The sequence below is a fragment of the Larus michahellis genome, chromosome 4, assembly GCF_964199755.1.
Source record: "Larus michahellis chromosome 4, bLarMic1.1, whole genome shotgun sequence".
In the NCBI taxonomy this organism is placed as follows: Eukaryota; Metazoa; Chordata; class Aves; order Charadriiformes; family Laridae; genus Larus; species Larus michahellis.
This window is the reverse complement of record NC_133899.1, coordinates 26,705,562-26,732,168: the sequence shown is the minus strand read 5'-3', so window position 1 is coordinate 26,732,168 and position 26,607 is coordinate 26,705,562. Positions and strand designations below refer to the sequence as shown.

At 47.6% G+C, this 26,607-nt stretch overlaps 1 long non-coding RNA gene across 2 annotated transcripts in view; it reads left to right on the top strand.

Moving 5' to 3' along the window:
* Positions 1–5,543: 5,543 nt before the first annotated feature.
* Positions 5,544–26,607, top strand: part of LOC141742117 (uncharacterized) — a 67,970-nt gene continuing 46,906 nt past the window's right edge. For both annotated transcript variants that reach the window (XR_012586596.1, XR_012586595.1), the window contains exon 1: positions 5,544–5,762. This is a non-coding gene — a long non-coding RNA (uncharacterized LOC141742117). The remainder of the gene's footprint in view (positions 5,763–26,607) is intronic.

The window sequence follows — 26,607 nt, the reverse complement described above, 5'->3', positions numbered from 1 at the left end:
TTCTGCTGTAGTTAGGGCTGTAAGTGTAGAAGCAGAAGGAGGAGCAGAGCACACTGAGCCTTGGGGCTGTTACAGACGGCTGAGGGTCAGAGGGTCAGAAAAACCTGTGTTTAAAGACCTGGGAGATTAGCCACATGAAAATGCATCCATCAAAGCACAACCAAAGGCTCTAGTGTTCTTCATGTGGGACTTCCTTCCTCAATATAACACTATTAACTGTTTTTCTGAAATGCTTACATTCTAGTTATGTGATAATTGAGGACCCTTTTCCAAATAAAAGTTTGCAGTCATGCAGGAGGCAGTCTGCTGTTGCACCTTCTTTCCAATCCCCCCCAGCAATACTTGAGTCTGGGTTTCCGTATCTCTCACATAGAAGACTTATGGCTTGTTGAATCCTTTGTAGGCCAGGTCAGTGCTCTTCACACCCCTGCTCTGCTTATTGCAGGATATCATAGAATGGTTTGGGTTGGAAGGGACCGTAAAGACCATCCTGTTCCACCCCCCTGCCCTGGGCAGGGACACCTCCCACCAGACCAGGTTGCTCCCAGCCCCGTCCAACCTGGCCTTGAAGTTGGGGCATCCACAGCTTCTCTGGGCAACCTGGGCCAGGAGCTCACCACCCTCACAGCAAAGAATTTCTTCCTGAGATCTCATGTAAATCTCCCCTCTTCCAGTGTAAAACAGTTCCCCCTCGTCCCATGGCTCCCCTCCCTGATCCAGAGTCCCTTCCCAGCTTTCTTGGAGCCCCTTTAGGGACTGGAAGGGGCTGGAAGGTCTCCGCGGAGCCTTCTCTTTTCCAGGCTGAACCCCCCCAGCACTTTCAGCCTGTCCTCACAGCAGAGGGGCTCCAGCCCCCCCAGCATCTCTGGCGCCCTCTGTCCTGGATGAGGTTTTTCCCTCTGCAGCTCCGGGGATTTCAGCTGAGGATAGGTTTCACCACTTCTTGTGGTGTTTATTCCCTGAGCAAAGTCTGTGATGAGTCTCAAAGTCTTTCCTTGCATTATACATCCAAGCGGTGTGTGTGAAGTTTCTGGAGCTTTTAATGGAGAGAAGGCAGGCTTTCTGGCTTTCTCAAGTTTTTTTTTCTCTTCAGCCATTAGTGTGTCTCTAGGAAATACTTTACAAATGCAGAAAACATGCAGTTTTCCTATGTCGAGGGCAAGGTATTTAGGACGCCAATGTGGTAGCAAATTAGGATTGTAAACGAGTTTTACAGCATCTTTGTATTGCCAGGAGGGAGCCCGGGAAGCTCAGCGCCTCTGCAGGAGATGGAGTGTGCCTGAGGGGAGGCAGCATCCCCTGTGACAGCTTCCAAAGTCCCCACCTGCCACCCGAGTACTCCCGCGGCCTTTCTGTTGCATCTGCTGCTGTTTGATTAATAAACTGTTCGCTTAATTTTTGTGTTGCCGTATTGAGACAGCTACAGAAATGGAACAAAAAGTCTTAAACAAAGATGTAAATTCCCTTGCTTTTGTGTCTGATTTTGGGCATTTTTAGCAAGGGAAATTTGAACAAAGTCTTACTGGTGGCTACGAAAGACTGGAAAGGAACCTGGAGCTGTCTGCAGCGTGCTGTCCCTCACGCTGTCCCTCACGTTGTCCCTGATGCTGATGCTGTTGCGACAGGTTCACTCCCGGGGGTTTTGCAGCGATCTGTTTGGAGTGCTGAGCAGGTACCGCTGTCTCTCTGAGAGAACATTGGTAAGAGCAGGAGGGATGAGGATGAGGGGAGGACAGCTTTGGTCAATGGTGATGACAGCGGGTATGTGGGAGAAGAGCAGTCCCCGGGAAAGGCCGTGAGCACACGCTCTTGGGGGGGTTCGTACTCTCTGTGCTCACAGCGCCGTTCCCTAAGCACAAGGAGGAGATTCCTCTGAAGGAGCTTTGCAAGTCCAAGATGCAAACGGGGTGTCTCCCAGCAGGGCCTGGCCCCCAGCTTCGTTAGTCCAAGATGGAGATCTCCCTTCTCAGCGCTGCTCAGCAGCACTCCAGCTCCTGCTGCCCGCCTTCCACACAGGAGACCTGGGGAAAGCTGCAAGCACGTTTCAAGGTTGGATGTGTTTTAATGATTAATCACACCGTCTTTAAGACCTTTGCCTCCGCTGGCTTGCTGAAGTGGTAATTAACCCGAGCCTACAGCATTGTAAAGAGCTCTTGACCCAGGTAACGACCCTCCACCAGCGCAGCAGCAGTGTCTCGGCAAAGTCCTGCTCCTGCTTCCCTGCTCTTGAGCACCTCTGGTGATGACGGGATGTGGATGCAGGGGTAGATGTTGGTGCAGGTTTCCGTAGGATGTGGAGGAAACCCATTCCCAATGCAAGTCTGCTGGATTCAGAGGAGTTGGGCTGGTGGGGTGGCTGGTGGCGCTGCTGGAGGACATCTGTCCGGCAGCTGCCCAGGCAGCTTTGGGGGGACCTCCCCGTCCCTGGTGACGGTGTAGCCATTGAGCTCACAGGGGACCTGCCCTGGAAGACTACTCATAATCTTCAGATGTTTCATCTTGGTGGTACTGCGTATGGCCAGGTGCCGTACTGTTTGTCTTCTCCACCCATACATGTTCATGTTATTTATCATAGTACATGTAGTGACTTCTTATGGCTTGACCCTGGAGAGAAAGAAGACAAAGAAATAGAAGAAAGGCTGTTATGAAGTATAAAGGCTGGGAAGATAACCCATTACCCTTACTTTCGTAAAACTGTAAGAAGTTGCAGCTAAGGCAAGTGACACAGCTTTGTGTTAAAGTTGTCAACGTTTTCGTTGTGAGATTTGGTTTTCCTTGCAAAGTTTTAACAGTATGAGTTGAATTTTTTCACTGACAGTTGTTCCCCTCAGTTATTTCCTTTTCTTTTAAACTCAGCCAGAACATTCAACAATTTCTATAAAAGCACTTAGGGAAAGAAATACGTCCAATGTAATCTCAAAGATTCTTTACATATTGTCCCATATCCAAACCCCACTACGCCACTTGGTATCACCACCCTCATCTTGCTGTGTTTGCTGGAAAGGAGTTGCAGGAGATAAGTGGTTTATACCAGCTGAGTTTAGTTACCAAATAACTAATTAGGTGAGTGAGTTTCCTGTGCAGGGAAGACAGGAAGACAGGTAGAAAAAAAAGAAATACCCTATTTCTTTCATTTCACAATTTTTATCTTTTGTCCAGATGTCTTTCATCTTCCAAAGGTCTGTTGGCAGCACACATACAACTCGCGATTGACTGTATCGATTAATCCTTCTTAATAGAGAACACAACCGGTAATCAACGCTAGCATATTTGATGGCGAAGGATGTTCTGTTCATTACTCTTGGGTTTGTTTTGGGTTCACAAAAAAAGCAGAGTATTCCCGAAATGATGGAGAAGGGCAGACTGCTCTGTGCTGGTATTTAATGCGCCCGACGGCAGCTCTCTGCCTCCCCAGTGGTGGCTCCCTGGTGCGAGGCTGGTGGGACCCTGTGCTGTGGGGGGGCGGGAGCATGGTCCCCTTGGCTCGTGACGCTCAGGGGGGACGTGTGGCTGAGCTGCTCACAAAAAGACACTAAAATAATTCATTAATGCCTGTTTTCACTCCACCCTCAGTGGGCATCACTGCGAATCATGGCAAAAAAGACATCAACTTAGTGGGCTTTGACTCAAGCTCATAAAATTAGTAACTGAATGTACTAGTTGGCTTTGATTGTCTTTCTCAATGACATGGTTGGTCTCTTGAGTGCTTGCAGGCTTTGGTCAGGTGTTACCAGGCTCATTTTAGTTACTGTTGCTGTCATTAACACATGCTGTCGTGTATAAATCTACTTATTTGCAGCGTAAAAGGAGCCGAGGATACTTCTCCCTGGGAGAGTAAAGCTTCCAGCGCTAATTGTTTTGCTGTCTCCAGCTGGGAGTGGAAACTACCCGCACACTTAACTTCCCATTATTTTTTCTTTTGGAAATATTAGCGATTTGAGGAGGGAGACTCGGGCATCAGGAAAAGGTGATCTGCAGTGCTGATTTACATAGCGAGGCCTGACAGTTCCCTCCACTGAAGCTGATGACGGTTTCAGAGGGCAGGAGGAACTGCTGGCATTTTAGGAATGTTAGCGTGAAACTGCAATTTAGTGGAAAGAAACTCACTGCCCAGTGAAATGCAGATAGAAAAGAAATATGGATTGACCAGAGGTAGCGTAATCCATGAGCAGAGGTGCGAGGCAGCTGTAGTGCCCGAACAAGACCTTGGTTGCTCTTAGGTGCTGCACAGACTCCAGGTAAACACCTTCATCGGGCTCCGAGAGTTCACAGTGGTGCCTGGGCTGCATCAGAGGATGTGTCCATATGATACCCTTATTCAGGGTGATACATTGTCCTAAAAAATCACATTCAGCTTTCCTCACATTGCTGCAAAGCTCTGATGGGTCTCACATGCAAGATTTTGTAATGACCAAGACTGAGCATCTCTGCAAAATCCATCTTGAAAGAAAATAAGGAGCAATGAGAAAATAAGAAGATAAAAGTTTCAAATACGGATTCAGAGAATTAAGCTACACGTGAACTAGAGGCACTAAAATACTTTTGCACGAGAAGATCCACACAATTACTGGGAGTGCTGCAATTTATTCCCTGTAGACTCCCTTTTTTGCATCACTCGGCTTTGAGGCCCGTTCCTGGGCGGAGCAGCAGCAGACGCCCAGGTTCCCCACACCTGAGTGCCCTCTGGAGAAATGAGGAGGGAGCAGCAGCTGCTCCAGGCTGAATTAACGAACCCCAGGCTGTGTTAAAAATTGCCCCCACCCAGGGGCATGACTGAAATCGCAGGTATTCTTGCTGGGCATCACCATGGCATGCAGCTTCCAGTGTGTAAGTGAAGCTCACTTGTTCTCTTTTACTAAATTCTTCCTTCTGAAGCAGTTATTTCAATATCCTTGAAAGATACAATATTAATTATACCACAGGCACGTTGTTTGCACAATGAATTTTTGTGTAGGCTAAAAAAATCAATATACATCTAGTTTCAAAAAGTGTTTTAGAGCTATGCTTGACTATTTTTTTTTAAATTAATTAAAATGTATAATTTCTTGGCACGTAGTTCTCAGTGTGACCAAACGCTGCTTGGTCTTTAGAAAGAAATGTCTTTAAAGGATACAAGATGTTTGTGTTTGAAAAGCTGCCGCTGTGTACACCAACTTTAGTGCGTTCCATAAAATTTTTATACCTAATGTGAGCAACGTCTATAAGATGTTATGGTGGAAGTGAATTTCTTATAGACTCCCTAAAGAGATCATGGCTTTGAGGCTGCCACACCGGTTACGCTATGGATGAATGTCAAAAATGAAAGAGGGGGGGTGGTAATTAATGATAAGCATGTTAAAAGTAACAAGAAACACCTGACAAAGTGATTAGTGGAGAGGAGCCTCAGACCAGAGCCAGTTCCTGTGCTTCCACCCCAGCCTGGGCACAGGTGGGGCTCTGAGTGCTTGTTATCACTGCTAATTGCCATCTGCCTCATCAGCCGGGGGGAGGAGTCTTTTAGTGGGGGTGCTGGTGGGAACACTTGCTGAGCAGACCTGGGGGTGTTCTCCTGAGTGTGTGGGGAAGGAGATGGCTCCTTGCTGACTCTGCTGGGCCTTGGAAAGTGCTTTCGAAAGGGTTTTGGTGTGAGATGGAGTGAGAGCTGCCGGCAAAGGCCATATGCTGGATTGGATCGATCGGCTGGATGCTGGGGAGGTGGCCGGAGGGGATGGAGTGTGCTGTGCTGGGAATGAAGCCGCCGCGCTGGTGCGAGGGGAGAACAGGTACGGAGGGGTAGACCCCGGTATGGAGGGTGCTGAGGAGGAGGGAAGTGCTGAGCTCTGTGTTGAATGCTGTGTATCACTGCTCCCAAGCTATGGAGCATTGTTAAGGTGAGGATTGGTGAGCAGGCGGCTGTGGGTCACTGTGGACCGTGCAGAGGATGGCCTTTAACTGGGACAGTCACAAAGCCTTTGGGGCATCAGCTGAGCCCTCCCCAGTGGCAGGAGGGGCTGTCTCCCCACCACACCCCCCCAGAGTGATGCTCCTTCTGTCCCATGCTATAACTTTTGCCCAGCCTTCCTGTGCAGCAGCCGTGGGGGGCTGAGGGGAGAGTGTGGGTCGCGGCATGGTGGTGATGCAGGCCTTGTAGCTGTTAGGTCGGCCGGTCTTGCTTGTATGTCCTGGGGAAACTTCCAGAAGGGCTGAGGAAGTTTCATTCTGGTGAGGAGCCTTGTTTGCTGCTGTGCCGCTTTCTTCCTCAGCATTGCGTGCTGGTGTGCTGCTGGGGTGTGTGTCTCTGGGAAATTCTCAGCCTGTGCCTGGCTGCTGAGCGCTGCTGGTCCTTCAGCCCGCTCTGCTGCCTGGCCACCACCACGGCTCTGGAGAGTCCAGAAGAAAAGTAGTGAGGGCAAAATATAATGGCAAAACTCAAAACGAATGGTGGTACAGTCTGTGTTGCTGTTGGGATGGATAGCTTGTAGAGGTAAACTTCTTATCCTGTTCTCGAGGAGTGTGTGATGGGAACGCATCTGCTGGGGCTGCAGGGACGTTCCCCCTGTAGATGCAGATAGCAAACTGCTGGAGTGGTCTGGTGGTGTGGATGGCCAGCAGGCATGCCCCGAATACGACACAAACACGGCCTTCCTGCTCAAGAAAAAATGAACAAAAACAGGGGAGGGAGAATATCATATGATACATTTTTAAAGGTGAATAAAATACAGCAGAGGTTGACAAGGTGTGGGGGTGGAGAACACACAGGCACACACAGAGTGCCACAGGCAGAGCCCTGGAAAGGCTCAAGGAAATAAACCTACGGCAGTTCTTGGGAGTGCACGTGTGGAAAGCTGTGATTGAGCAGAGCTCCTGCTTATATACTGATAGGTAAGCAGGGGCTGAGCAGGTGTTGAAGTGCTTTGCTGAGCTGAGTCTGGTGTATGCGGACTTTGGCTGTGGTAGAGCTGATTGATAAGCACTTAAAAGTATTTTATAATCTTGCAGCTGGTGTAATCAGCCCTATATTGTGAAAAATGTAAAGAAATCTGATAAGCACTTAGTTATTTTGTTAATGTGCATAGAGAATGAAGTTAAATGAAAAATGAAACTAAGCGGTCTGCATTTACAGATATTTATGCAAGGAGTGAAATCTAATTAAGCAGTTTTAACGGGTATGATACTAAGGTGTGAAGTTTATTGAACACTTGGTTAACTATTCAATTAGTCTGTGGATTTTGCGAGCTGGTATAATTCTAATTCATGTGAGGATCAATTAACTTGATTTAGAAGAAAATACAACATAAAACTTTAGTTCTAAGAATGGGAGAAGTTAAGTAATTGTCACAAATTGATTTTATTAGCATAATCATTACCAATATTCTTCCAAACAGATAAATATTGCTTGAGAGATTTGAAAAGATTTTAGGATTTGCCATTAAAATAAGCTCTGCTTTCTCTTTCATTTTTTTTAATGGTAACTGAGAAGTTTAAGTAAAATTGGCTTGAATATCAAAAGATATTGGGCTTTAGGAAAGCCCAACCTTCTCTTGTGTTTTACTGCATAGTTCTAATTTTTGAAGGGTTTTATTGATAAGAAATATAAGTTGTGACTTCTCTGCCTCTTCTGTAAGCAGTGGGCCATCTGTGTGCATGCCCCTTCCCCACCTTGCACTGAGTCATTGTTTGTATTTAACCAAAGGAAGGGCAGATACTGCTGCAGAGCTGAGTTTGTTTAAGGAAGCTTGGCAAGAATGTCTCAGCAATACCTGTGCTCGGGAAAGCCAGTCGTCTTCCATCGGGGAAGAACTGGCAGGCTTTTTTGACCAAGTGACTATACCATAACTTGAGTTTTGAATTCTTACTTATAAAAATCTATTTTCAGCCTGGGTGGTTTGTCAGCAAATGAACCCTTCGGGTGTGAAGGCCTGGGTAATATCCGAGAGTTAAAAATCTGGTCTGCTGGGGGGTGTTCAACACCCGCAGTCCGATCCCTGCTGAACGGAAGGAGCTGTGTGTGTGTGGTGGCACAGAATGTAGGAAGCTGCTGTTTTGTGTGTGGGAGGCCATGTGTCTCTTAGCAAAATACCTCCATCAGTTGGAAATAGTGTGTTATTTCTGCTGAAAAATTCCTGTGGTCTCCAGCCTGGGATGTAACTGCCAGGCCTTGGGTTTGGTCGTCGCCAGAACAGGTTTTCCCCAGCGCTGCTGGCTGGGGTCACCCTGGAGGGGTGGCAGGAGTGTCTGTCCTGAGCTGCCGGAGAGGTGGGCTTGGGCTGCGTCGTGAAAGGGTCTGGCTGTGGGAACACCATTCCCCTGGGTGGTCTCACCTGGGACCAGTGCCGCTGGACCACCTTGAGGTCATCCTGGCAGGGAACATCAGGAAAGTATCACTTTCCTGGAGGCTGTCACACTATATCATGCTGAAACTTGAATTTTATTATTTCTTTTGCTATGAAGGAAAAAGCACCGTTTGGCTACAGAAGGGAACCATCCTGTGTGGCATGGTTCATCCATGGAGCCCAGCGTGCTCTTGGAAAGGAGACCGGCTGGCAGATGGGGAAACCGAGGCACGAAGGACAGAAAGGCCACGGTCTCAGAGCAGGGCTCTGGCGAGGCTGGGGTGAGGTGCCTCCTCCCAGTCCCCTGCCCAGCCCCCTTGGGCCTTGCAAAAGCATGGTGTCACCTGCCCTAGCAGTGTGGTGGCAGGGCTTGCACCCATTCATTCCTCTTCTCTGTCTCCTGCCCAGGCAGGCGTAAGTGATGAGTTAACAATTCCACCTTAGAAAAGCATCTGAGGAAGAAACTGTTTCCAAGTTGCATGGGTTGAAATTTTTTCTCCTTTATGAAAAAAGGCTGAATGGTTTCTTTTTTATTATTTTTATTTCTTTCTCCAGGAAAAGATTTAACTGAAGGGCAGGAGAGACTTTGGGAAATAATCCACTTCTCCATGGAAGCTATTCTCATGCTTCCTGTTTCACAACAAATCAATGGGGATTAAAAAACCCTGTCACTTCTGTAAAACTTCTTGCATGGATTGTATTCAACCCACCAGCTTAGCCTGGACAGGAGGGATGAGCGTGACAAATACACTAATGGAGCTTTGCTTGGCCCTCCATCAGACAGCGATGCTCCTCAGAATCTACCCAGCTCTTGCCCTGGCAAACACACTGAGTTGAAGCCTTCAGCAGAGATAACTAATTAGGTTTTCAATGGCTAAGTGTTACAAAGTGGTTTATTGAAAGCACATGGCCCAACTTTACTGAGACATAAATGTGATGTATAAGGAGTGCATCAGATCTCCTTGCTCAGAGGAGGAAATCCAAGTGGATTTGCAAAGCATCCATTACTCCTGATTTCTGGGGTTATACTAATGGTTAAATTAACTCTGAATGGATCCCTGGGGACTACTAGATGCCCCAGATCTACTAATGCCGAGTTTATACTTATTGTGTTGCCGCAGAGGAAAGCGAGGAAAGCAGGATGGGAAGAGGAAAGTGTCTCTTCCTACTTCCCCCCAACCTGCTTCTGGTCAAGGTTCATCTCCCATCTGCATTCCTGTGCTGTCCTCTGACCAGGCTGGGACCTTGTTTCTTTCTGGGGGTGAAGAGAGCCTTCTGGAAATGCTGTATTCCTACACAGGCCTCCGCCTGATGCAGCAGCAAGTGGGACAAGGAGGGTGTGTGTGGTTCAGGGAACGTTCTTGTGCTCCCATTGCAGCTCCAGGAGCGGGTCACAGCCTGGGGTGCCCGATGGTGCCCAGCTCTCCTCAGCATGAGGGCTGCCCTGCTGCTCTGGGGGTTCCCGCAGCTGTGCTGGCCCTGGGGCATGCCACCCCAGGAGCAAATTTTAAATGTTAGAAATCTCAAAATTGGGTGGGATAACATGGGACAGTTACTGTGGTGACACAGATCTGCATGAAGCCTGAAAGAGGAACAATCTACAGATGAAGAGCTGCAACCTGTTCTTGAGCACCTCCAGGGATGGGGCAGCCACAGCTTCTCTGGGCAACCTGGGACAGGGGCTCACCACCCTCAGAATGAAAAACTTCTTCCTCGTATTGAATCTAAATCTCCCCTCTTCCAGTTTGAAGCTGTTAAGTTTTGTTCCTCTGCTTTTTAATAGTGAAACTCACCCTGCACTAGGTTGGACGGGGCTTTGAGCGACCTGGTCTAGCGGGAGGTGTCCCTGCCCAGTGCAGGGGGGTTGGAACGAGATGATCTTTAAGGTCCCTTCCAACCTAAACCTGGCTGGTGGGAGCGGGTGGGCAGTGTCCCGGAGTTTCGGAGCCGGGTTGGCGCTGAGGATGCTGCGTGGCAGCAGGGGGCTGTGCTGCAGATGGCACTCGTGGTCCTCCGACAGCAGCAAAGCACAGGGACCGCGAAGGAGCTTGGGCACCCAGTGACCCTTGTGCCTAGGTGTCTAAGCTGTGGGTGCTCTGCCTGCCACCACTGCTTCTGCTTTGAAGGTGTTTCTTTGTGGTTTTGCTCTTCTGAATTTTTCCAGTGCGAACGGCATTGGTTTTGGGGGGGGAAAGAAAAAAGCAAGCATTTAAAAGTCTCTGTCTCCATCCCATGCCTTCTGTGAGTGGGTTTAACTCTGTAATTGGCATTTGTATTTTGCAAGTCATTGGGGTGATGCTGGATCATCCTTCCCTAGACTTGTGACATAAGCTTTCATTTCTTGCTCCAGCGTTTCTGTGTCCCATTGCAGGGCTGTGGATCCGAGCTTGTCGACCTCTGTCTCCCAGCAGTCGGATGCCCAGGCCCCATGCTGTGTTTGGGAACACAGAGCTCCCCTCCTGCGAGGCCTGGGGCTTTTCTTGTCACTTCCAGTTTAAATTAATTCATGACTAATTCATATCCACATGGGCTTCTCCTGGTATTATACATCTCTTTCTGATATGTGCTCCCTCACTCTTGCTTTATTCACAGAAACTCATCCAATTTCTTCACAGATGTTTCATTAGACATCACGGATCAAACTGGGATAATCCTTATGTAAAGAGCCTTCCCATTCTTTCTTAACCGATGCGGAGTGGACAGAGAGCTCTTGGTAACACACAGGCTATCACGCAGCACAGCTGGGTGTCCCTGGCTGGTTTGGGTGCCTGGCGGCTATCTCCCTTGGAAGGAGCCTCCAGTGACCTGCTGGCCCAGCGCAGGCTGCCCAGGGGTGCACTGATGGGGCAGGATGGATGAGTCCTCTGCATCCAGCCTGGTCTTACAAATGCTTCTTCTCCCGTGATGGGGTTAATTAACTGCATTGTGTCTTGAGAGGCTAAATTGCTAACAACAGCTCCATTTAAGAAATGCTCAAAAGGCAGCAAACAGGTGAATAAGTAACTTGGCAGAACTGCTTCAGCCTCAGAAGACTTATAGCAACTAGAAATTGTTTTTCTCTATTATCTGAATGTAGAACTAATCATAGTTTTCTTGTGCTCTAATGGAAGAAACTGTCTTGATGAAGGCCTTTCTTGTTACTACTGTTAGACCTGGCACTATGAACCACTGACCCATCCCTTCGTTAATTGTGGTAACAACCAGTGCGGAGATGGTGATTGCTCCTATAAACATCCCACAGTGTGAGAGTGGCAGCCCTGGCAGGGCAGCGGCGTGTTTGGACTCTTCTGCTGGGACTCAGGGAGGACAATCCATTTATCTTCCTGGCAGCCCTCATCACTGCCGTAACCCCCAGTCATCAGCATTCGGGATGTTCTCCTGGCGTATGATTTATAATGTGGCTTTAGAGAGAGGGAACGGACTTGGCAGGCACTACTCTTGGGGACATCTAGTGCCGCGTTAATAAATTTCAAGAGCCAAGGCAGCAAAGAAAACAAAATCTCTTTAAGTTTGTGTAAATTTACGGGGCTGTGTAACGGTTCCTGTGGCTGCTGGCACCCGTATGGCCCAAGGACAGGGGACATGGTGCTTCAGGCTGCAGCAGCCCTCCTTTCCTGACCTCGTGAGTGGGTTCATTAGCAATGCTCCCTGCTATGTGGGGAGGAAAGTCATGTGTCAGGAGGTACTAGGAGCCCAGATGGCACCTACCGCCCTCTGCCCTTAGTCCCGCAATGTGGAATGGAAATACCATCACACAAAGATATTAAAAATAGCTCACCTCATCATTGTGTGATGGGCTGAGTACTGAGGGATTAGCAGGGGCTGGGCTGGGATTTCTAGCGGTGTGCCATGTGCGTGGGAAGATGCTTGAGGCCATATTCTGTGCATTGCTGCAAAACCATCCCTACATGAGGCTTCTTGAAATCACAAGATTAGCCGTATGTAGAACAAAATGGCATGTGCACAAAGTGAACTATGAATAAATGTGACTTTTAAGGGGGCACTATGTTTTTTCTGTGTGGCTCTTCCTCTCCAGAAAAGGGATTGTTCTTGATCTCAATGCTTGCAGAGTTTGAATGCAGATCTTAAGGAGCCGTAGCCTCCCCGGCCAAGCTCCCCGATGCTGGTCTGGCTCAGACAGCTGGGCTGCGGGACAGCAGGGAATCTGACGGGGAAGCGGGCTAGAGGTGGCACTGGTGGCACCGTGTGGATGCTGCTGCTCCTACTCCAACCGGGGGTGGGTGCATGGAGGTGGGGGGTCATAGGAGAGGCCAGGCCAAGCCTGAGGGAGAAATTGCCACCGATTCTCATAGCCCAGATGTGCATGCATGTATTTTGAGTGATGGCGTCTTGCAAAGGATTAAGAGATCCATAATACCCACATCAAACAGGCCCTTGCTTTTTTGTGGCTTTGGTTGGGTATGCGTCCAGTGAGCATTTTGCTTTCTCCTGTACATACTTTTACTCTCTTGTTCTAATATGTGTAAAAAGGCTTAAAAAAGTGTATTGGTAGAAATGCCTGATCCTTGCCTTACCAGACAGGGAGCCAGATGGAAGTCATGCCTTGCTGGGAAGAGTTTTGTCATGGCAGTTCCGCACAGTCCGGTTTCGTCCCCGTGCCCCTCTTGCTGCGTAGTGGTGTGGACAAGCCCCACATTGCCCTTGTTTCTAACAAAATCAGGATGTAGATGAATTTCAAATGCCCCTGTCTTTACAGACATCCTGAACAGCTCTTCTGATAACAAATCTGGCTTCTTTTCTCCCTTTGCTCCTCCCAGTCAAAATTATCTTGCAGCTAATCAAAGTCACAGAGGTAATACTGAAACCAGAACCCATCAGATACCGCAGTTTTAGGTAGATACCTAGATTAAATCTGATTAAATCTTCTAAGAGTCATTTTTGCAGCAGACCCCACCTTTGTGAACTCATCGTGTAGGCTGGAAGCCAGGGTGCGTACTGAGGAAAGTTGTGTTATCTTCCTCTTCTCTTGAAGGTCAGCAATACATTAGCAAGTGTGCTCTTCTGAAAATAGGCTTTAATTTTCCCCTTTCAACCTTTTGATTGGCTTGACATTTAAAAGGGTGGAAGGTAATTGGGAGGTTTATTATATATTTCTGTTAAGTACAAGATGAGAACATTTAAATACCTCGGGTAGAAAGTGCATGCAGGAAAACAGACAGCTTGCTTGGGAAGAAGGAGACAGCAGCCTTTTTCCCTACCTCAAATAAAGAAAAGCTGTAAATGATTGACAGCCAACTGTAGTCAACAAAGGAAAAACTGAATCCTAATGTATGAAGACTTTTTTTTCTCTGTTGACTCTAGTTTGCTGTCAGTCACTTACTGCTGCTTCTTATTTTAGGCTGGGAAGAGATGATGGGCTTTCTTACTACAGAATCTGTCCATCTTGCACAGGGGGTTTGTAACCGAAGGGTTTTTTTTGTTTTGATCCCACACTTAAAAGAAATCCATTACAAATGCCTTCCTGTGATATCCTAAACTTCTGAATATCCATGAATTAATGGGAATTTAGACGAGAAATAGGAGAACCTAGATTTCATAACTCCTGTTTGCATGTTACAATAGTTTTGTTCAATTGTATGAGTTAAAAGTCAAGTTATAATTACAGCTGGATTAGAAACAACTCTAAAGATCTTTCCTTGAGCTTCAACAAATGAAGGCCTAGGAGTTTGAAGCTCCTCCACCTGATCCGTATGGCGGGGAGGCCCTGTGTTAACCGGGAGGAGTGAGCAAGTCACTTGACTTTGGCATGGGGATTTTAATTTTGCGGGTTCTTCTGGGTTTAGTGGGAGGTGTTCCTGCCCAGGGCAGGGGGTTGGAACTAGATGGTCTTTAAGGTCCATTCTAACTGAAACCAAAATACTAACAGCAGGATGAGCTGTGTCGGGAGCTCTAAAGCCCCCCAGCTCAGGGCTTCAGCCATGCCTGGTGGTGGGACCCTCGGGTGCGGGGCTGTCTCCTCTTGGGGCTGGCAGGGCACGGGCGAGTGGCCAGCCCTGACAGCCCTGTTGGCCACGGCGAGGGGGCCGCGGCACAGACCTCCCTCTCTGCCAGGTGCTCAACCTTAAATCCTAACCTAGGTGTAAGCAGAGCATAACTTATATGTCTCTTTAGGATATCAGGAACTTCTTAGGAAAAGTAACTGCATTGCTGGAGGAGATAGTTTCTGGTGTTGGCCAAGATGGCTTTACCTAAATAGAATCCAAAAGCATTAATAGAGAATCACGCTTGGTAAACCCTTCTCCCTTCCATCTTTTGGTATCCGTCTGCCTGGCAAATACTTTCAGATAAAAAGAAAAACAGAGGCCTAGATCCAGTCCCAAGCAAACATTGCTCATTATTGATTGTAAAGTTATAGCTAATGCTTCAGCAGCTTTTTATTTTCTTCTTTGAAGCAGTTATAATGACAGATCACTTACCAGATTGGAAAGTTTTTATCAAATGCAGCATCTGTCAGAAAGCTACAAATCCCCCAGAGTGCGCTCTGTGCTGCCCGACCACTCGGATGCCTCTCACTTAAATGGTTTCACTTATTTCTGAAGAAGAATTTCCCCAAGTCGAGTGGAAGCTGTACAGCTATGGATGTAACTTGCACATCTCTACCCTCTTAAGAATCAGGAAAAAAAACCCTCAACTGTACGAGTTCCTCCAAAGTGCTGCATCTTTTGATTTCTGATGCGCTGGTTAGAGCGAGCCCTGAGCAGCCCTGCCGGGCACAGGCCCCTCGCTGCATCTCCTCTACAGCCTGCGTCACAGGGGGAATTAACTGCTGAGGCCTCGTGAGTAACGAGGGGAATTGTCAAAGTTGACCCATGCTCCCAGAGGAGTTGGAAGGTGCAGAGTATTCTTTCTACTGAGCTCAGACCGTGTCTGGAACAGGTGATTTTGTTGTGCAACAGTGGGATTTAGAGGTCAAGTACTGCAAAAAATGATGCGCGGCTGCTCCGACTCCAAACTGACCCGTCGCTTGACCTTGCCTGTAGCATCTTTTATTTGTGGCTAACGTATTTTGGAGTGACGAAGGAGGGTACTACAGAAAAGTTCTTGGGAAGAGGTTGGTTACTAGCAGAGCTAAGCAGGGAAACTGGGATTTGAAAGACAACTTAAATTCCCAGCTGGTTGGGTACAAGCTGCGTGTGCCGGGATGGCCTTGCTCTGTAGCATACTTAGCTTTGCGATGTTTGGTGGTGTTTGCTGGCCAATTTCTGAAAAAGATTGATTTTTCTATGTCTGCAGGGTGACACGTTAATAATGCTAGCTTACCAGGGAGTCTTGCTTGTAAAGGTGTCTGTGTTACGAGAGTATTTGTGCTAACCTGTAATGCTAGGAATTTAATTATTGTAGGGAGAAAATGGCTCTTTTAAAGCAAAGACAGAAGATTATAGGAGATGGCATCAGCAGCTTCAAATAGCTGTTGTTTTGCTGATATTTGCCTTTAGAAGATGATGTAAGAGGTTCTGTCTAAACAAATAATCATCTATGGCAAGAATTTTTATAGGAAAGTTATTACTCTCATTAAACATTTACATTGTGGCTTCTGAACAAAAAATAGAGGGGGGGGGAGAAAGGTACTGGATGCTGGTTTGGCAGTAACTAATTCAGGTGTAGATCCTTTCCGTCGTGCCCTCTCTTGAAAGCATGCCAGAGTGTGGGCAAATCCTGCTAATAGACATTAAAATTGTCTTCGTTTTAACAAAATAAAAATCTGTAGGAATACTCAACTTAATTATTGCTAGGCCCAGCCTAAGTAGAGCCTCCCCCCGAGTTCCTGTACTACTCACCAGGGCAGGCTTCCCCGCGGCTGCGTAGCTGGTGGAAATCCCTCGTGCTGCATCTGCACAACGTTCCTGTAAAACTTCCAGCCTCGGGCTGGGACTGTCTGACAGAGGATGACTTCTCCGGGTCGCTGGCGGGGTTTGGCCCCAGCTGAGCCATGCGGGAAGGCTGTGCAGCAGGACAGATTGTAGGATCGCGCTGCCAACTAATTAGTGTCACCTTTTCACACTACCTGGAATTTTGCACCGCGTGTTGGTGAACAGATAGGAACAGACAAAATGAACCAAACCGTGATTGGTTCCATACCTGTTCCCAGTGGGAACAAGGTTAATAAATTAAACATTGCAGCCTGTTTCATTTCTTTCTTACATTACGTTACTTATTGAAATCACTTACGCATGCAGACTAGGTCTTGGATTTCTGTATGTTTGCCAGCTTTTCACCTGGATATACTGAATGTGTGGGCTGCACGCACTCCAAGACCGGCACAGCTCAGTGTGGTGGAGGCTGTGAGCAACAGCTGAGGACATGGGAAGAGGTGTCCTGGAGGTGCTGCGGGTCACCCATCCTCCACGGGCTTTGCCTCCTGCCTTGGGTGCAGGTAAGAGTCCTGCCAGCACGATATGCCTTCTCTCTCCCTGAGCCTGTTGTCCCGTTTCTGGGAGGCTCAGCACCAAACCAGGAGATGCTTGCCCAGGTTTGTGGGGATGAGAAGAGCAATCTGTTAATCCCACTAATCCTCTCAGTCTTCACATTTGGCATGTGTGCCATTCAAAATCATATGATGGAACAAGTACTGTCTTCACTTCTTTCACATGCAGACTTTCTTAATGTAAAGACTAAAGGTGCCAAAAGCCCTCATATGTCATCCTTAAACCTGCAAAGACCCACCTGACGCCCAGGAGCTGCCTTGCGCTGCTTTGTTTGGGGTGCACAACTCTCAAAGGGGCTGTTACAGGGGTGGTGGAGCATCCTAAATCCTATGCTACAAATCTCTCCTTCCTCCTGTTGCTTCTCCTTTGCCCATGACTTGCTGCATGGGGCACAGCAGTTTCGATTTTGTGCTTGATACCTTACGTTATCTAGTTCTTGGTGTGTGAATATGTTTCCAAATCCTACATTACTTCTGCCCCTTTGTTATTGATAGGTTTTTCAGTGTACTCTGGCAGCCTCAAATCATTTGAGACTATTGCCCAAAAACATTCAATAGCCCAGCCTGGCGATGCTGATGAATTAAAGCAAATAATGGTGTGTGCTTCAAGTGTCTCAGTGTCACGGCTGCTCTTGCAGCAAGGCTCCTGATGTTCACACAATTCCAAACGCCAGCACAGCCACAAGATTTACTTATGTAACCTAGATGACATGGTGAAATGTCTGTCTTCACAACCAGTTTGTCTCGGACTTTATTTCATTACTTGGTTTTTCCATGCTGCATGAGAAGCTCATTTTTAACCTATTTCTGTTGTGTTCTTCCTTGCTGCAGCATCTCAGTTGTGCTGATTTTTTTTCCTGTTATTTTTGGCTGTACTTGCCTTGTGCAGGCAGCAAATCCTGCTGTCATGGGCTCGGTTTGTTCCACCGGCAGCGGCTTCTAATAGCTGTAGAAACGCTTGTGGAATCCCTTCCAGAGGCGGGGAGCTGCAAATGGAGGCCAAAGCTTAAGTTCTGCTGCTGGGGCTGGAAGTAGCTGAGCAGAGCTGCCTCCACCAGTCTGGGCTTTGCTTTCTTGTGTGGGGCTTCAAATGCCTGGTAATGCAATAATCAGCTTTGGCTGTTTTGAAGAGTGGGGAAGGGAAAAGAGAGAGGGTGCTCTTCTCACTGCCCGTGCTGGGAAGGCTGCGGTGCTGGCTGTGAGTTGTTTTCTCCCCCACCGAAAAGGCTGCTTGGCGGCACCGTTACTGCTCGCTCCTTGTAAGTCTTTACCGCTCAGGAAGCTCCATGGTGGATGAGGACCCCATTGCTCAGTTCTGTACAAATAAGGAAAAATGACAATCCACTTTGCACAAGATCTTCAGTCTCAGTGTAAAATTGCAAATGGGCTGGAGGAGGAAAAGGATGAGCTGAAACCGTGGCGCTCTGTGTTGCGGTAGGACTTGTTTCTTGAGTGCTGCAGATTGCATGGAGCCAGTTTTCCCACAAATGAGAGCTGACTGGAGCAGCCGGCCTGTGTTTTGATGGCTGGCTTACAGCTCCAGGGCTTGACTTGCTCTGTCCATGTCCATGAAACCAGGCTTGTGAACCTCAGATCCACTGCCCTCACCCCACTGCAAGTGTAGTGTCACCAGGCAGGAGGATATCCAAGAATGTCTTGACTTCTCTGACTGCCCAGGGAAGGGGTGGAATCGCCATCCCTAGCGGTATTTAAAAAACATGTTGGTATTGTGCTGAGGGACATGGGTTAGTGGTGGCCTTGGCAGCATTAGGTTGATGGTTGGACTTGATCTGAAAGGTCCCTTCTGACCTAGATGATTCTATGATTTTCTTCCTCACCTGGCAAGGGACAGCCTTGATGCAGGTGGCTTTCTAAAGCTGGCTCTGTGCTGCGTATGGGGAGGTATCTGGGAAATAGCGGTCAGCGGGAGGTGCTGGGGTTGTGGGGGATTTGTGGTCTATGGGCAGGGATTTCTGAAGGCACCATGTTTCAAACGGCGATGCAGAGGTTGTGTTAATGCGGATCTCCTCACCCTGCTCTTGTGGATAACATCTTCAACCCTCTCAGGTTGTTAGATATGTCTGGACATAAGGTTGGTTTGCTGATGAAGAGAAGAGCAGGAGTACGCCAAGGGTTAACCCATGAATCTGTCTGCTGCTGCTAGGAAATACTGTAAAGGAAGGGAAATAATCTGTGCTGGGGAAATCAATGTCCTCTTATGCTGGAAATGCCTCTCATTTTCCTTTGAGTTCCTACAGAGACAGCTTTACAGTTAGTCCTCTTTTTTGATCTGTGATGTGAATTAATACTAATACATGTGGATTTGACATTTTGCTTTTAAAATCACTGTACATCCAAATGGTTAGTTGTTGCTTCTGCCTGTGATTTCAGTGACTGATTTGAAAAATTCATTGCGAAGAATAGCCTGGAAAGATGCACGCCTGACTAACTATGCATCTTCAGAGACATCAAAGAAGAGACATTGCTCTCCTTAATGGAGAAACACTAGCTTTATTCTGACCCTTGTGGCTTTGTCACTGTTTTAGGCTTTATTATTGAAAAATGAATATATTCTATCTTCACTAAAAAGCTTTCACTTGCTTTCCTGGGAAGTTTTTCTTCTTAACACATCTTTCTGAGGAATTTGACAGCTGAAGATTTTTTGGAAGCAGATTCAAAACTGAGTGCTCCCTTGCTGGGAATAACCTCCTGAAGTGCTGGAAACGGTAGGAGGTGGAATTAATAATTCCCTTCCATCCTGCCCTTTTGAGGTGAGGTGAGGCAAGGCAAGGGAGCTGGAGCCACGTTAGTTTAGTCTTCGGATTCAGCGGTTTGGCATCAAAGCGAAACTTGAGATAGCTTTCACCACTTTGTTCAGCACTAATTGGTTTCTAGTCAACCATGGGAAGTGGAGGGAACAGATTAAATCCTAGAAAATGGCTGGCAACAAATCTTCCTCCTTGGAGGTGTGCAGAACGACAGTGTAATCTGCTCAGCCCTTGCTGTGAGCTCTGCGGTTCAGCCTGTGCTTCTCTGCTGTGAGTGGGGGGGATACGATTGTCAGCCGCCTTGTGTTTGCCAGGAAAAGTCCTTCACGTCCTTCTGGGTGGCTAACATGCTTGCTTTTTGAGAGTTTGAATACATCTAAATCAAGATAGTGCTTCTGGAATTATGATTTCACTGTTTTCTCTGCTGTTCAGCAGCAATTCTTATTAGGTGGAGAGTTTAAATTGCTCAGAGTGGCATTTGCACCTTCTCTTCAGAGGTGGGTTCCTGCTGTGCTGAAGGTCCCATTTGTCCTGAACTTCACGTTTTTTCTGGTGGGTGAGCCCCAGGACCCCTTCCTCTGCCAAGTCAAATCTCTGCTGCTCTCATGAAGTAGCACATCCCAGCCTGGTGCCTCTGTCCCTGGACTAGTGTGGCTGGGCAATGGGCTCACACCTCTTCCAGCCACTGGAAACTCCTGTCCGGCTTCCCTGGACCTTCCTTTTGGATAGCCAGGAAGTGGTGGGCACAGCTGCTCATTGCATTGAGCATAGGGCATTGCCATATATTTGAGAAAAGCCAGGGTTTGACCCGGTTTAGCGTAAGAGCATATGGTTTAGGGAAGTGATCGGGTGGACCAAACTAGCTCCAAAGGCACTGGGGCTGAGGGACGAAGAGCTTCTCTTGGCTTCGGAGTCACTGGTGGGAGCTGCCTCTGGTTTCTGGTTCTTGCCCTCACAGTTGTCAGAGTCCAAGGTACCGCTGTACTTTCACACGGCTCACCATTTTGTAGGCTGAGAAACTCATTTGTTTCTGCATGTTCCCAGGTTCCTCCCAATGACATGGGAAGAATTTACGAAAACAAGTGTGTCTGCTGGCAAAATCTGCCGTGCACAAAAAAGGAAGGGCCCTGGTTTTGTTTGAGGTTTTTTTTTAAGATGGGAAGAGCTTCTTTTTTATGAGGGCATGTAGTGATAGGATGAGGGGTAATGGCTTCAAACTGGAAGAGGGGAAAATGTAGATTAGATCTAGATCTGAGGAAGAAATATTTCACTGTGCGGGTGGCCCCTGGCCCAGGTTGCCCAGAGAAGCTGTGGCTGCCCCATCCCTGGAGGTGTTCAAGGCCAGGCTGGATGGGGCTTGGAGCAACCTGGTCTGGTGGGAGGCGTCCCTGCCCAGGGCAGGGGGTGGCACTGGGTGGTCATTAAGATCCCTTCCAACCCAAACCATTCTGTGGTTCTATGATTCCTTGTGTAGGGCACAGGGAAGACAAGGCACTCTAAGTTTTGCTCTTGGTGAGCAGATGCCTCTGGAATTTGTTCTGACTCTCTCCATCAGCCCTCAAAGCTGCAGCTGCTTGGAGCATCTTCTTGGAGTTCTTCATTACTGCGGGACTTGTGCAGAGAGTTACATCTATACAAACTCCACGGTTTCCTTTTATCCAGTGACAACAAAACTTTACCTCTGCATTGTCTCGTTTGGGTCCCAGACTGGCATCCCGGACTCTGTTATCACAGCTAACCATGCATGGTTTTGACTGGAGCTGAACTAACCAGATTAGCAGTTGTGTTTTCGTTCGTTCATCTGTGGCCCCTGGCATGGACCATACGAGCTGGCAATAAGCCTTTCCCAGCCATAATGAACTATTTATAATGCTAACCTTCTGTGGCTTTAGCACTGATTAGCAAAAACCAGATATATCTTCCTTTATTATCTGCTCGGTGCATGTGCATGTTGATTAGCTGGGGGACGGCCCTCGCAAGGGAATTTCTGAGGCTTCAGTACTGTTGGTTTCTCTGTCTCATGATCTTCCGCTAGAAATTATGCAGCTTCTCTTCTGCATATTGCTGTGATATTATATTTTTATAATAAAAATACAGGAGTGAAATTAGTTTCATCTTTTTAATATGAAGTCTTCTACCCGACAGAGCTTCACATTTGATTATTACAGGCAAAATGAGCGGAGTTTTAAGCCCTACCCTGTACCAGCTCTAACCTGATCTGGATGCTGGAGAGGTCCTCAGAGGGTTTGCAGAGATAACTTGTTTTGTTTGGGTTTTGGATTTTTTTCCTTAATGAATTACTAAAATATCCTGAAGGCTCTCCTGGTACACTTATTGAGGATAGGTATATCCAGGCACATTACCTTTCCTGATAGCTATCTACACTTGTGAAAACCGACTGAAGGTTCTACTGAAGTACTATAGAGCTCTGCCTGGGGATGGATGAGGAAGCGACCAAGAGCTTATGGGTGAGAATTAAAGGGAGGGCATGGACAGGTGATGGTACAGTGGGGGTCTGCTACAGGCCACCTGACCGGGAAGACCAAGCAGATGAGGCCCTCCATAGACAAATAGGAGCAGCCTCACGTTCACAAGCCCTGGTCCTCATGGGGGACTTCAACCACCCTGATGGAGGGACAACACAGCAGGGCATAAGCAATCCAGGAGGTTCCTGGAATGTGTTGATGGTAATTTCCTTCTCCAAGTGATAGAGGAGCCAACAAGGAGAGGTGCTGTGCTGGACCTTGTTCTCACCAAGAAGGAGGGGCTGGTGGGGAACGTGAAGCTGAAGGGCAGCCTTGGCTGCAGTGACCATGAGATGGTGGAGCTCAAGATCCTTAGGGCAGCGAGGGGGGCACACAGCAAGCTCACTGCCCTGGACTTGAGAGCAGACTTTGGCGTCTTCAGGAATCTGCTTGGCAGAGTACCATGGGATAAAGCCCTGGAGGGGAGAGGGGCCTAAGCAAGCTGTCTAATATTCAAGGATCACCTCCTCCAAACTCGGAAGTGATGCATCCCAACAAAGAGGAAGGCAGGCAAAATCACCAGGAAGCGTGCGTGGGTGAACAAGGAGCTCCTGGACAATCTCAAATACAAAAAGGAAGCCTACAAAGGGCGGAAGAAAGGACCGGTAGGCTGGAATACAGAGAACTCGTCTGATCAGCCAGGGATCAGGTTAGCAAAGCTAAATGATCTAGGTGATCTTTAAGATCCTTTCCAACTCTAACCATTCCATGATTCTATGATTATCTAGTCCAAACCCCCTGCCAAAAAAAAAAAGAGGCTTATAGTGCAGTCTGAGGTTTCCAGATTGGGCCAAACAGATGAATGTTAACAAGTAAATTAGTGGAGATGACTCACCCTCATTTAGGCACTTACAATGAATTTTGATGTCTAATTTCAGTTTCTCCAGTATCAAGTGCTAGTTGCTAAGGGCTCTGTTCAATAGGTGTTGAATTTCCCAGGGTTTACTTGCTTCAAGAATTCAGTGAGTCATATTGACTTTTTGTAGTGTTTAATTGATGCCTGAAAACCCCAGGGATTTCTACTTTGTGAAACGAGATTTTTCTCATTAATTTATTTACTTACTTTAAATAAAGAAGCTCAAGTGTCTGCCTGACAATCATTTTGTTGTACCAGGTTTTTCCAACAGTATTGTATGAACTTAACTGGCCAACAGGAGCATTATCTCCTCTATCTCTTTTTTTTTCTTTTTTTTTTGGTTTGGTGTGTTGGTTTGTTTTTTTTCATTGTCAAAAGAATTCTCAAAAGAACTTAAAATGCTTAGGAAGATGTGTTTGAAGGAGATAATTGTGTGGTAGGCAGTAATTACCTCCACCCTCCCTACTTTGCAGGGACCCCACCACCATTGTCTCCTCTGCAGCAGATGTCTGGATTTTTGTGCTCTCTTAATTGCATATTTGTTCGTGAGATTGCTTAAGCATTGTATTGTTTCTCCACCTCTTTGTGTCCTTAGTCATTCCCCTTCTTTAACGCTGCAGTTTAGCCCCGCAGATGAAAAGTTTGCTGTGATTTATTTTTTTGTATAGCTCCTTCCTGTTGATCCCTCAGGCTTCCCCTGCCCGGAAATCAGATGCGAGGTGGTCTAACGGACGGTGCAGGGCCGTTCCCATCCTTTGGTACTGATTTATGATGTGGTCTTGAAGCCCCTGGATTCTGGAAACGAGAGGCTTGCAGAGCTGAGGGAGCTGAGATGGCGTAGGACTTGGTCACTGTCTATCTGGCACCTTAGCTCGCAGTGGGTGCGAGGCAGGGCGAACCTCGGCTATCCCACCTAGTGAATTTGGGGGGGGGCGGGGAACAAACCTGCCAGAAACCAGCAGCGTGTGAGATTTGCTACAAAACTCCGCACTTTCTGGAGCAGGTCCAGGTGAGCGGCTCATTACCTGCAGCCTGACACCAGAAGCAGATTCCGGAGGTGATGCTGTGGGCTCGGCGTGGGGGAAAGACGTCCAGTGAGAGATGTTGGCGCACCAGCTTAACTGTTGTGAAGTTTGGGCTTGTTGGTCTGTTCTGGGGTTATTTCGAACAATCTGAATCAAAGAAAGCTTTGTGATCCCTCTGACAAGTAAGTGAAAGAGCTGGATGTAATTGAAATGGTTATTTTAGCAGTGATCTACTTAATACATCATTGCCTCAACCTTTATGTCAGCTTTACTTCTCTGTTTATACTTTTATAGGTGTCTTAACAATGTTGCAATGCAAGTGTAGAAACTCATGTAGAAAATGAGTGTTACTGGACAGCTTTATATCCCTTTGAAATATTGTTATAGTTCTGATGCAGGTACATTCACAAGTTGTTTATGCAAGCCACAGCTGAGGGGGGTGGAAGTGGCCAACCTGCCAATCCATAGCCTAGCACACGGGTTGCAGTTGGAGGGACAGTTTGGTACCAACCCACAACCAACGTGCATAAGACCTTCATTAGTAAGACAATGGCACTGGTAAGAGAGCTTGTTTCATGTGAGCACGTTGTCCTTGGGGTGGAGAACGGACCGTCTCGGTCTGACCCAGCTTGTCACAGCATCAGCTCTATCCTGGCTCTTCTCAGTCTGCAGGTGCAGGGATGTTTCTGTCTGTGCTTGGGATCTCTTGAGGTTTGCAGGAAAGATGTATGTGATGGAAAATCCTCTAATGGCAGGCATGCTTGGGTGGTGGTGTGAGAGGCGGTACTGAGAGCTGCTGGGGAGCTACGGGGAGGAGGCTTGGCACGGGACGAGCTGTTGGACTGCATCTGAAATCAGCCCTGGTGGGACCCCTGCCTTGGGAGAGGTCAGGGGGCTGACGGGTTTGTGACTCTATAAGCACTTCACAGATTACTAATTACACTTGGGTTTTGATAGACTCTCTTGTGCCCTGACCTGAAAGCACAATAAGGGAAATCAGCAGCAGCATAATGATAGGAGCATTAAAACTCCTTGGAGCTGACGGATGGATTGGTGACGGGTTTGTAACCAACTGCGGTGCCTCAACGAACCTTTCTGGAGAGTTCTGGTTTTTTAACATGCACGGAAAAGGTCTACCCCATGTTGCTGGTATACCAATACTGAGACCATGGGTCTCTGGTGGGTCAGAGGTACATGGGTGCAGGGTACCCATATCTTTGTGTTTCCAGGAGTTGTTGTGGCCATGGGACCTCCAGGCTGGTTGTGCAGGAGGTGGTGTGCGCAGTCTCCCCGTGCTAGCAGGCTCCATGTCCTGGTCCATCACTTGCCTTTCAGATTTGTGTCCCCCACAATGACAACAAATAGTGTCTCTGTAATGCCGCTGTAGCCAGGCAGCCCTTATTTGAGGGAGGATGTTAATGAGCATGTCTACTTGTACATTAATTCTGACACGATCTGCTGGAGCTTGCTGCTCTACCAGTTCCCCAAATGCCAGCAGCTGCAAAGGTCAGGGTGGCAGCAGTGCTGTGGTGGCCCAGAGGGCTCTCAGGCTGGGAGCGTGGAGGACACCAACCCCTGGCACGCTGGGGAGGGAATGGCAGCCCCTGAGGTCTGCGTGGCCACCACGGGGCCTGCAGTGTCTCGGGAACACGAAGCAGCACATGGGAGCCTAGGAGTGGTGCATCTATTGATTTAATTCCAAAGTGGTGATTTGAAAGGGTGTTTGAAATTTTTTTTTTTTCCAAAATACCAAAAAACAACCAAATGAAAAGTATGAAGCATGCGGGTGACAGACGCACTGCTGCTCTCTGGGATGCTCCTGATGCAAGTACACCATGTTTGGCTTGTTTTTATTTTGAGTTGCTGCACGAATTTAATTTCCACATCTTCCTCGCCCCTCTGCAGGCTGGAGGTGGCTGGAAGTAACATTGGGTGGCTTTTGCTGTGCTGTTGGCGCACCAGACATGCGAGGCAGTGCTCATTTCATCACGCTGAAACAGCAGCTTCCTTTTTTAAAGAAAGCAAAAATGGTACACACCCTGCTTTCTCAGGAAAAAAACCCCAACATATAAAGCAGAGATCTTAGGGATCATTACAAAGTCCGTACATGTTGTGTGAAGTTACTAAGCCAGGTGTCATTCCTGTCATGGTTAAAAGAAGGGCTGGTGTGAAATTCAAGGGCACTGGATGTATCACTGAGCAGTTCGTGCCATTTGCTTTTGGGAATACCGTGTTAGGTGTGTCATCTGTTGTTAGCTACCTGGAAACATGACAGTCAGCCTCGAATAAGATACCCTCTGGCAAAGGATTGCGTGTTTGGGTGGTAGGTCTGCTCTACAGGGCAATGAGCTGCTTGTCCAAAGCCACATTTTAACCAGAAGGATTTGGGTGACATTAAAAGTATTCAGTCACAGAGATCGGAAGCGAAAACCGCAGACTGGATATACACTGAGTACAGTTACTACCAAAGCTGTGCTCTGAATCCAATATAGGTAGTTTTTCAAGAGATGGGCCAAAAATGGGGCGAAGTTTCACTCAAGGTTGGCGTACAGCAGAAGTTCCGAGTGGAGGTGCCGAGATCTGTGCAAAGCGACTCCCGGAGATCTGTGGCATGGCTCTTTGCTTTTTTGTATTTCCCAGATTAACATAAGCTACAGAAGTTGCATCTTTATGTT